Source organism: Balaenoptera physalus (genome assembly GCF_965194825.1).
Source record: "Balaenoptera physalus genome assembly, chromosome: 11".
NCBI classification, from domain to species: Eukaryota; Metazoa; Chordata; class Mammalia; order Artiodactyla; family Balaenopteridae; genus Balaenoptera; species Balaenoptera physalus.
In genome coordinates, this window is record NC_138896.1 from 67645387 (window position 1) to 67656062 (window position 10676).

Below are 10676 nucleotides of genomic sequence, written 5' to 3' on the forward strand. Positions count from 1 at the left end.
AATAATAACCTGCTGTATAAAAAATAAATGAAATAAAAGTCAAAAAATATATATAGAGAAAAGTACAAAGGACAATTCCACAAACACTCTCTCATTTATCCATTATCTAATGGTTGATGGTATTGAACATCTTTTCATGTCCTTATTTGCCATGTGTAAATCCTCTTCAGTGAAACACCTGTTCATGTCTTTTGTCCATTTTTCAATTTGATTGTCTGGGTTAGTGTTACTGTTGAGATTAGAGAATTTTGTATATATTCTAGATAGGAGCCCTGTGTCAGATATGTGGGCTGCAAGTATTTTGTCCTTGACTGTAGCTTGTCTTTTCATCCTCTTAACAGTGTCTTTTGCAGAGCACAAATTTTTAATTTTGATGAGATGAAATTTACCAAGTTTTCCTTTTATGGACCATATTTTTGATGTCAAGTCTAAGTCTTGAAATCCTGAAATTTTTCACTTACATATTTTTCTAAAAGTTTTTTAGTCTTATATTTACATTTAAATGTGCAATCTATTTTGAGTTAATTTTGAAGATTTGGCTTAGGTTCATATTTTTGCCTGCAGATGTCCAATTGCTCCAACACCATTTATTCAAAAGGCCATTGAATTGCTTTTGCACCTTTGTCAAAAATCAGTTGGACATTTTGTGGGTTTTTTTTTTTTCCGAGTTCTGTATTCCATTCCAGGGATTTTTGTGCTCACCCCTTCACCAGTGCTACACTGTCTTGATTAATATGGCTATGTAGTAAGCCTGAACATTGAGGAGAGTGGTTCCTCCCATTTATTTTTCAAAATTATTTTAGCTATTGTAAATCCTGGGCCTTTCCATGTAGAATTTAGAATAAACTTGTCAATGTCTACAAAAACTATTGCTGAGATTTTGAGGAATTGCAGTGAATCTATAGGTTAATTTGGGGGAATTGACATCTTTAGTATATTGAGTCTTACGATTCATTAATATGGTATGTATCTCCATTTATTTAGGTCTTCTTGAATATTTTTAAATCCACATTTTATAATTTTCAGCATATAGATCCTATACATGTTTTACTAGATTTACATGTAAGTATTTCATTTCCTTTGGAGTAATTATAATGATAATTGTGTTTTAATTTTGATTTCCATGTGCTCATTGTTAATATATAGAAATGTGATTGTATTTTGTGTGTTGATCTTGTATCCTGTGATCTTGCTTAACTCATTGGTTAGTTATAGGAGTTTGTTTTTGTAGATTCCTTGGGATTTTCTGGTTAGTAATAATGTTACCTGGAAATAGAGGGTTTTCTTTCTTTCTAATATGTATGCTTTTACTTCTTTTTCTTGCCTTATTGCGCTGGTTAGAACTTCCAGTACTATGGTGAATAAGACTGATGAGAATGGCCATCCTTGCCTTGTTTCCCAGTCTTAGAGGAAAAGCATTCAGTTTTTCACCATTAAATATGATGTTAGCTGTAGGTTTTTTGTAGATGCTCTTTATCAAGTTGAGGAAGTTTCCTTCTATTCCTAACTGAGTGAGAGTTTTTATTATGAACAGGTGTTGGGTTTTGTCAAATGCTTTTTTTTTGTATCAGAAAATATGGTCATATCATTTTTCTTTTTTAGTCTGTTAATAGGGTGATTACATTAATTGATTTTCAAAGACTCAAATTATTTTCAAACCATCCTTGAATATCTGGAGTAAATCCCACTTGGTTGTGGTGAATAATGATTTTTATACATTGTTGAATTAAATTTATTCACATTTTGTTGAGGATTTTTGTGTCTAAGATCATGAGTGATATTAGCCTTTTTTTCTTTTTTGTGCTGTCTTTGTCTGATTTTGGTATCGAGGTAATGCTAGATTCATAAAATGAGTCGGGAAGCGTTCTCCCTTTTTCTATTTTCTGGAAGAGTGTGTAAATACGATTCCTGTAGAAATTTTTTTTGCCCATTTGGATTACCTCTCTATGGTCTGCCTGTATTTTTTTGTCCACTTGTCTATTGCATTGTCTTTTTCTTATAAATTCTAAGAGTTCTTTACATATTTCAGATATAAATTCTTTATCGGCTACATGGATTAAATATGTCTTCTTCCAGCCTATCCCCTCTCTTTCTGGTCCATTTAGAAATCAGTTGATGGCAGTAAAATGTGGTGGGCATGTGTGTGGCCTCTGGCACATGACTGCCAAGGTTTAAGCCCCACTTCTAATACTTACTAAGCCTGTGACCTTGGGTAAATGATATAACCTCTCTGTGCCTTTCATTTCATTGTTGGCAACATGGAGATGGTAAGAGCACAGACCTCAGAGCATTTTTTTGACTATAAATATGTAACTACTGAAAAGAAATTTAGAAACATCACTTGCAAAGAGTGAGCCCTCACCATATATGTTAGTTACTATTTCTTTACTTTTGATGATTTTTATAAAAAGAGGATTTTAATCCAAATATAGTCATATTTGTCAATCTCTTCCCTTTTTTAATTTGACTAAGAAACCATTCCTTATGTATTAGAGAATATAAAGATATTATTCCATGATTCTTCTAAAGACTTAAAATTCTGTGTGTTTACTTTGTTTCTATGTTTCAGTCTTTAGTTCACCTGGAATTTTATTCTTTGGTATATGAGGTATAGGTCTGTGTTAGTCAGAATATAGCCTTGGCTGCTATAACAGAGAGACCCAAAATAATGGAGGCTTAATGAATGAACAGTGAGAGGTTCATTGTTCTGTCACGTAGAAGTCCAGATGAGACGTCTAGGACTGAAAAGCAGCTCCAGAACCAGCCTTCTATCATGCTGCTCTGACATCTTCATCATGAAGCTTTTATCTCCTGGTCCAAGAGGGCTGCCCTGGCTCCTACAGTTATACCCACATTCCAGCCAATGGGAAGTGGGAAAGGGGAGGGCACTTTCTCTCTTTCTAAAGGCATGATTGGAAGTTGCCCACATTTCTTTTCTCATAGCCCTCCTCATGGCTAGGTGTTGCCACATAACTAAGTTCTAACAAGAACACAATCCCTTCTAGTTCTGGTCCTCCTTTATAACTATTTAGCACAGGAGACCAGCTTTGGTTGCACCCTCAGGAAATGGCACACCATCCACAATGGAAAGGGTTCTCTTTCTACCTTTTCAATTACCTAGTTAACAGCTTAATACCTCATTAACAATTCTTTATATTAAATTCCCTCTATCAAAATAAGTGATGGGGACTTCTAACTTCAGCTTGGAGATGCAGAAAGCTAAAGAAAGCACTGCTTTGCTCCTTACAAGAGAAAAGTTGGAAATTAATTACTTTTGTTAAATCCCTGAGAGAACTGAGGTTATAGGGCAAACAACTAACTCAATATCTGGAGAAAGACAGGCCCCATAGGGAATTTTTATAAAACTCTAGAAAGATGCAACTAATCTGTCGTGGCAGAAAGCAGCAGATCAGTGGTTGCCTGGTGACAGGGGGGTGGGTGTAGGAAAGGACAAGAAAGAAGGATTGCAAAGGGGCACAAAGAAATTTTTGAAGGTAATGGATATATTCACTATGTTGATTGTGGTAATACTTTCATGGATGTATCCATATGTCAAAACTTATCAAATTTTACACTTTAAATTTTACTCTATATAAATTATATCTTATTTTATTATTTTTTATATATCTTATTTTAAAAAACAGAGATCATCACAAGCTGTGATCCAAGGATCAGTGTTTTGGTTGTCTACTGATATGTAACAACATACTCCAAAACTTATGGGCTTAAAAGAATTACGATCTAGTTTGCTCTTAAGTGTGTGGATCAGGAATCTGGACAGGGCTCAGCTGGGTGGTTCTTTTGTTCCATGCGCCATTGGTGGGGTGAATCACTCCGCTACATTCAGCTGCTGGTTGGGGTGAACTGGAAAATGCAAGAAGCCTTTACTCACATGTTGGCATCTTAGTGCTCCTTTTCATGGACTATTTCACACCACTTGGCAACCTTGGACTTCCTTATCGCATGGTGGTCAGACTTTGTACATGGTGTTTGGCTTCCAAGAGAGTGCTCCAAAAAATGAAGGGAGAAGCTGCAGACCTCTTAAGGTGCAACCTCAGAAGTTACACAGCATCACTTTTGCTACATTCTATAGGTTAAAGCAAGTCACGGGACAACCCATACTGCGGAGGAAGTAACACATACTCAATCTCATGATGGGGTTTCACAAAGAATTTGCAGCCATTTTAATCCACCACAGTCGGGAGCCACTGCAATGGCTGCAGATTGCCTCTTTATATCCATAAATATAGTCCCAGGTTCACTGGGATACTGATCTAGGAAAGCCCAACATCTCCCTGACCATGCTTGCCAGTAGTAACATCCAAAGCACTAGGAAGGTGGTTTCTGCTATCCAAATGTCATGCCAGCACATCTAATTGGTGGAACCTAAATTCAAATTCAGAACCCTATCTACAAAGGAGCCTGGGAAATCTAGTCACCAACCTTCTGGCTTGGGTACAGAAAGGCACACCAGAAGATATTAAATGGCAGCTGAGTGCCTGACCCACTGCATCCATCACAGCAGGGACTGAATGGAGTCAGAAGCATCAACAGCTCTATTTTGCTCCTTGGTGTGGTCCAACAGGTATGGACCATGCATGTGAGCTAGAGGTGGACGGAGGTGCTGCCCACTCCCAGACACCCGGATACAACCCTAGGAGAAGGCATTCCTATTGGATATGTGTTTGCCTGGGAGGGGCATCCCAGCTGGGGCCCTAGAGTTATAGATAAAGGACTTACAGCTGAGGTCTGGACTCTGGAGATGGTGAGAGCTACTCAGTAGGGACTTCTGAAAGAACAAAAGGCACGCCAGTGGTCTCACTGTCCCCTGTGAAGGTCCTGAGGCCTGGGTATTGGCCCAGGCTGAAGCCAAGCTCCCTGGGAGGTACAGCTGATCTGGTCCCCAACACTCCTTTCCAGTATGGGGGCCTCAGGGCTCCCGTTCTCTGCACCTCTCAGAAATTATAAGGCTGCCTGAGTCCGGAGCAGCTCCACTCTCCCACGGTGCATGCTCAAGATACCAGGGCCCCGGACTCACCCCCAGGGACCCCAGCAACAGCCACTGCCACTTCCAGGTCCCAGGCAGGTCTCTCCTTGTCCCGGGCCCGTCTCCTACGGTGAGACAGTGAGGGGATGGCGCGGTTGATGTCCCCGCCCCGGCGGCCTGGATGCTCTGAGCCGAGCCGTGAGAGTGGGAGGCAGCTCTTCTGTTCTCCTGTCAGCCTTCACTCGAGAAGACTGCGCTCCAGCCCTGCCTCCTATCTCTTCAAAAGCTGATACGCTCACAGACTAGAGGCAACTTTTGTCAGCCGCTGCCAGTTCTGAGCATTTTCTGGCCCAAAGCATTGACTGCCAGTGAAAAAACCCATTTCCCTACGAAGTTTTCTGAAGTCTCTCATCAAGCCTGGGCCCCTCGGCTCACCCTCTTCTCTCGGGAGTGTGGAGGTGGCAGGGCTGGGGGTGGGGCTGGGGTGCCGGGTGCTCTGCCAGCTGTGGTGCCCCAGGACTCAGGTCAGCGTTTGGACAGAGTCCCTCCTTGGGTGCCTGTGGACCTGTGGGCTTGTGGGCTTCCATTCTTGCGGAATGTTAGGGGATTTCGTAATCCCCAGGCTTTCCTCTTAGAGATGGGAAAACTGAGGCCCAGAGGAGTCTGGTAGTTGGTTTGCACAGCGCTGGGGCTTGAGTCGATGGGGGCTGCTGACCCCACATCCTCTTTCTGTATCTGTGATGTTTTTATTTTTAGGAAGTTGTGGATGTCGGACAGGGGCAGGAGCTGGGGAGGCTCAGAGGTTCCCTAGGTGTGGGACATGGACTCACTCGCTGGCTTGCTCCCCTGTTCTCTACCATGGCAGCACTGGGAAGGAAATGTCTGACAAAAGAAAAAAAAAACATCCAGTCTTCCGTTTCAAAGTCCACAACCCCTGTTTCTGGGCAACCAGAGCCTTCAGTTCAAGCTCATGTACAGAGCAGTGGAGATCAAATACCTGAAGCCCAGAGACCCCGTTCTAGCTCTCTGGGGCTCAGAATAGTGGCTTTGACCATGATCTCTTCGAGAACCATACACACCTTTTCTTTCTCTTCCAAACACACACCTGCATGCTCACACATTGCTGAAGGAAGTACTACTTCTGTTCAAAAAGGTAAAGGTGCCTCCTTTTTTATTTTTAAATTTTCTATTTATATTTTAATTTATATTCAGGCAAATTCATCCTTTTTAGTGTACAGTTCTGTGAGTTTTGTCAAGTGCAGGGTCATGTAACCACCACCACGGTCACGATCCAGATCTTAAAACGTTCCCTCCCTCAGGCTGCCCCTCCAATCCCACACCTCCCTCCACCCCCAACCCCTGGCAACCACTGATCTGTCTCCTGTTCCTTTAATTTTGCCTTCTCTGGAACGTGGTATAAATGGAATCTTCCGATATATGTAACCTCTTGAGGCTGGCTTCCTTCACCCAGCATAACACATTTGAGATTCATCCATGTTATGTGTATCAATAAGAATGCTTTGTTAAGGTAGAAAAATAAAACTGTGGTGGTAACTCCGTGCCCAAGCACAATGCCCGTCTGGCGGGGGTCTCCAGCTCTGAGCACGGCTCCCCAGCTCCCCTGTAACCAGCACCATCCTCAATCAGCCTCAAATCCATTCCTGCCCTGAACTGCTGGCTCCCACAAACACACAGCCTACCCAGACCCTGGAATTCCCAGCCCTCCCATCAGCACCCACCTACTTCTGATCCTCGTTCACATGACCACATAGGGTGCTCCGGAGTCCTCATGGGGCTGCTGGGCCCTCATCCAGGAGAGGAAAACTCAAATGCTTGCAGGGCCATGCAGGTAATGTTAATAAACATAATACAACAAGAAATGGTGGGAACCAAAGAGAACAGGGCAGTGCGTGTCCTCCCTAAAGACATTCGTAGCACTATAAACTGTTAGGTACACTGTAGCTGCCCCCCAACACCCTCACCCCTGAAAAACACATCTGTGGGCTGCACTCAGGTGCCCAGACTCTGGTTCACAGCCTCTGAATCTCTCACATTAAACCTCTTCCTCAAATCCACCATTGCGTTGACACAAACTATGACACAGGGCAACCACGTCACCGTTATGAAGGTGGCGGGACTCAGGGTGACCACGTGTCCTCCGTGGAGTGCGATGGAACAGGAAGCAGGTTGCCCTATGTGGACTTGGGATGCTTCTGTGGAATATGCTTTGCGCCGGTAAAGCCGGGGAAAAGGGCAGCTGAATGGAAGGGATGAAGCCCAGGAGACCCCACCCTGGCCACAGCAGTCTAGTGCTTCTTACTCCACAAAACCAAACCCAGGAAGGTTCTTCTGTGCACAGAATCAATCTTTGGCTCTTTTCTGATACCTGCCATATCACATCCACCGAGACCAACACACCGCCCCACATATACGACACAGGGTAGGGGGATGCTGCAGCAAGCTGCCCAGAGCCCCTCTTAGGGCTGAGGTACTATTGTCCCTCCAGCTGCCAGGAGTGTGACTGCTGACAGCTCGCAGCTGCACCTGCTTCTGAGCACCGCCCTTGCCTTGCGGGAGCTGCCTCGCCGGCCCACCGCCAATGACTGATTGAAGTGCAGGTAGAAAAGCTTGCTCCCTCTCCTCTGGTCTCAACTGGGGACAACTCCACGGGGTCACCCAGCTCCAGAGCTTCCTGTGGGCTTTGGCTGAAGACTTTGTTGCAGCTGCGTTGGAGATCAACGTCTCCCTGTGCCTAACCCTGTCTCCCTCACATCCTTACGGACGTTTTCCCCAGTGCACTCCCTAGAAACCTCCTGCACGCAAATCTCCATCTCAGAGTGTTTCCAGGGAACCCAACTGAAGGCAAAGAGTGAATAGGCTTAAGTTAGTACGAATGCCAAGCTCACCCTATAAAATATTTATTCTGTTTCTCACGTGTTATTTCATTTGACTCTCTCAATAACTCAATCAGGTGGGTATATAATTATTCCATTTTGTATATGAGTAAAGTAAGGTCTGGAAAGGTTATATGGGTAATCCAAGGTCACGTGGACAATAGTAATTGATCTGATCTGAACTTCTGACCCTCCAAGCCCTGCTCTCTAGTTCAGTACACTGGCCAGAGCTGATGGGTGAGGGACAGCATTTTACAAGGAGGAGATGGGCTAAGTGGAGGCAGGAGCAGGCTGCCATGTACAGTTGTGCTTCACACATTTTGGGGGCGAAATGCGCATTCCTAGACATCAGAGATTTACGTCTATTTTCTCTCAGCTCTCCAGCAGATGGCAGTCGACTGTCTGGAGGAAGGGGACCATTCGAAGGCCAGCATCATTTGGGCTGGTGGAGACCTGACAGAGGTAAGGGGGTGGGTGTCTGACTAGGGCAGAAGGTAGATGTAGGATACAGCAGATCCCACCTGGCGATGGTCCCTCAATAAGAGCGTTAGCCTGCCTACCATCTAGGTATAAAGGGGGCATCAGGTCACCAACCCTTTGGAAGCAAGTCATGTCCTTGCCCTTGACCGTGAGCAAAGTCTCTTCCAAGGTGAATGCTGACAACCCACAAGGGTACCATCTTATTACTACTTAAACTTATCTGGGGTAGACACTGAAATGGAGGACTTTCTTCAAAATATAGTGGATTGAAGACATCTCTTAAAATTTCACTAAAATTAGAGTGAAATAATTTTAAAAGGCATAAACGCTACAAGGACAGAAAGTCCGGAAGTGGAAGTAACAGCGGATGCAACAACAACTTTTTGGAAGTTTGAATGGTAACTGACTTAGCAGAGCGGGGAAGGCTGAATTCAAAGAGCCCTTGGAGGGAGGGGTGCCAAGGAGAGCAAAGGACCCCTCCGCCTCGAAACCCTGGGACGTTTCTGGGACTCAGATATCGGGTACCTCTGGAAGTGGGGAGGGAGGTGGGACTAAAAATAAGAGAGGTGGAGAACAGTATTAAGAGCACCTGAGCTTCCAGATCCCTCCCCACCCAACACACTCTGGCTGCAAATCACAGAGAATCCAGTCTCATTTGTTTACACAAAGATTCAAAGAAAATATGAAGGTGTGGGCTCTGCGGTTCACGGTCATTGTGGCCAACAGCTGCAAATCTCCTGGCCTTACCTCCGTGGTTGTGTGATGGCTTCGTCAGCTCCAAGCATTGTGCCCTTGTTCAAGGCAGGAGGAAGGGGAAGAGGGAAGACAGCTCATTCCACTGCTCCTGTCCTCTTTTATCAGGAGCGGAAATGCTTTCCCAGAAACCACCCTTCCCCAGCAAAGCTTTGCTTATGACTCGAGGCTGTTATAGAGTCACGTGGCCAGCACCGGGTACAGGGAAAATTGGACAGGCAAATACTTAGCTTGTCCAGCCTTCATAGGAGAGACAGGCAAGGAGAAATAAGATGGGAATGAATGTGGAGCGAGCAGAGCTCCCGGACAGGAGGGCTTCCAGTGGGGGAGATTGGGTGGGTGCCCAGGATCAGAGGTCTTCTCTCTTGGGCTGGTCATTTTCTCAATGTGGAATTCCCCAATCCTTTGCCAGAGTTCTGGCACCTAGCAGAGGGAACCAGGGATCTCACTAGATCCCCTTAGTCTCAGGAAAGCTCCTCACTCCTGCCAGATGCCCCCTCCCAGAGCCAGAGGTAGTCGGCTGGATGGGGGACGACCAGCCTCTGTCTTAGCGGGTAGGGAGGAGGCATCTCTGGGTCTACGGGCTTTTGTGTGAGCTTTCCACCACGCCTCCTGATTTTAGCCCCAACTTGCACCTCTACCTTCTAAGATAACTAGTCCTGAGTGCTTATGGGTTCTGAACCCCTAATCAGCTTGCTTCTTCACCTACCCCCGCTTCAGGCATCAGCAGAGTGAAGCCAACAGAAACACAAGCCAGTTACTACTCTTCCATCTTCAATCCTACCTAGCATCCATCTCTAGGGGAATGGATAAATAAAATTCGGTGGGTGCATAACGCAGAACACTCTGCAGCTGTCAGAAGCAAAGAATTAGCTGCCCACACCAAAACATGGATAGAGCTCAAAAGCAAAGTGTTGAGGGAGAAACATAAGAAAAATGATGAAAGTTAGAACAATGTGCATTTATATAAATGGAAAGCACATACACACAAATGGCCAATAAACCGTGAAAAAGTGCTCCATTTCATTACTCATCAGGGAAATGCCAATTAAAGCCACAATATGAAACCTCTTCACACCCACTCAAGTGGCTAAAATGAAAAAGATAAAAATACCAAGTGCTAGAGGATGCAGATGAACCAGAATTCTCTTACATTCACTGCTGGTAGAGTGTGTGTTGGTAGAACCACTTTGGAAAACTGTTTGGCCGTGTCTCCTAAAAGCGAGCATACTCCCTCCCATGGCCCAGCAATGCCACTCCCAGGCAGGCACCTGGCAGAAATGCACACAGATAGTCACCAAAATTCACACCCTAGGATGTTCATAGCAGTGCTATTCATAGTAACTCCAGCTAGAACCACCAAACGCCCATCAGCCGAAGAGTGGATAAATAAAGTGTGGGATATTCACACAGTGGAATTCTATACAATGAGAACAAACAAACTATATATACGGCTACAAGCAGCAGCAGGGATGAAGCTCACAAACCCAAAGCTAATCAAAAGAATCACATACAAGAGTCTGTACTATATGACGCTATTTAAATAAATATAAGAAGTGGGC

The 10676-nt window shown here is 44.5% G+C and overlaps 1 protein-coding gene across 1 annotated transcript in view; it reads left to right on the forward strand.

Moving 5' to 3' along the window:
- SCN10A (sodium voltage-gated channel alpha subunit 10) overlaps positions 1-10676 on the forward strand; it is a 109464-nt gene extending 98788 nt beyond the window's left edge. Inside the window, exon 26 of the transcript XR_014251010.1 lies at positions 8258-10676. The gene's annotated coding sequence lies outside the window, so the exon portion shown is untranslated. The remainder of the gene's footprint in view (positions 1-8257) is intronic.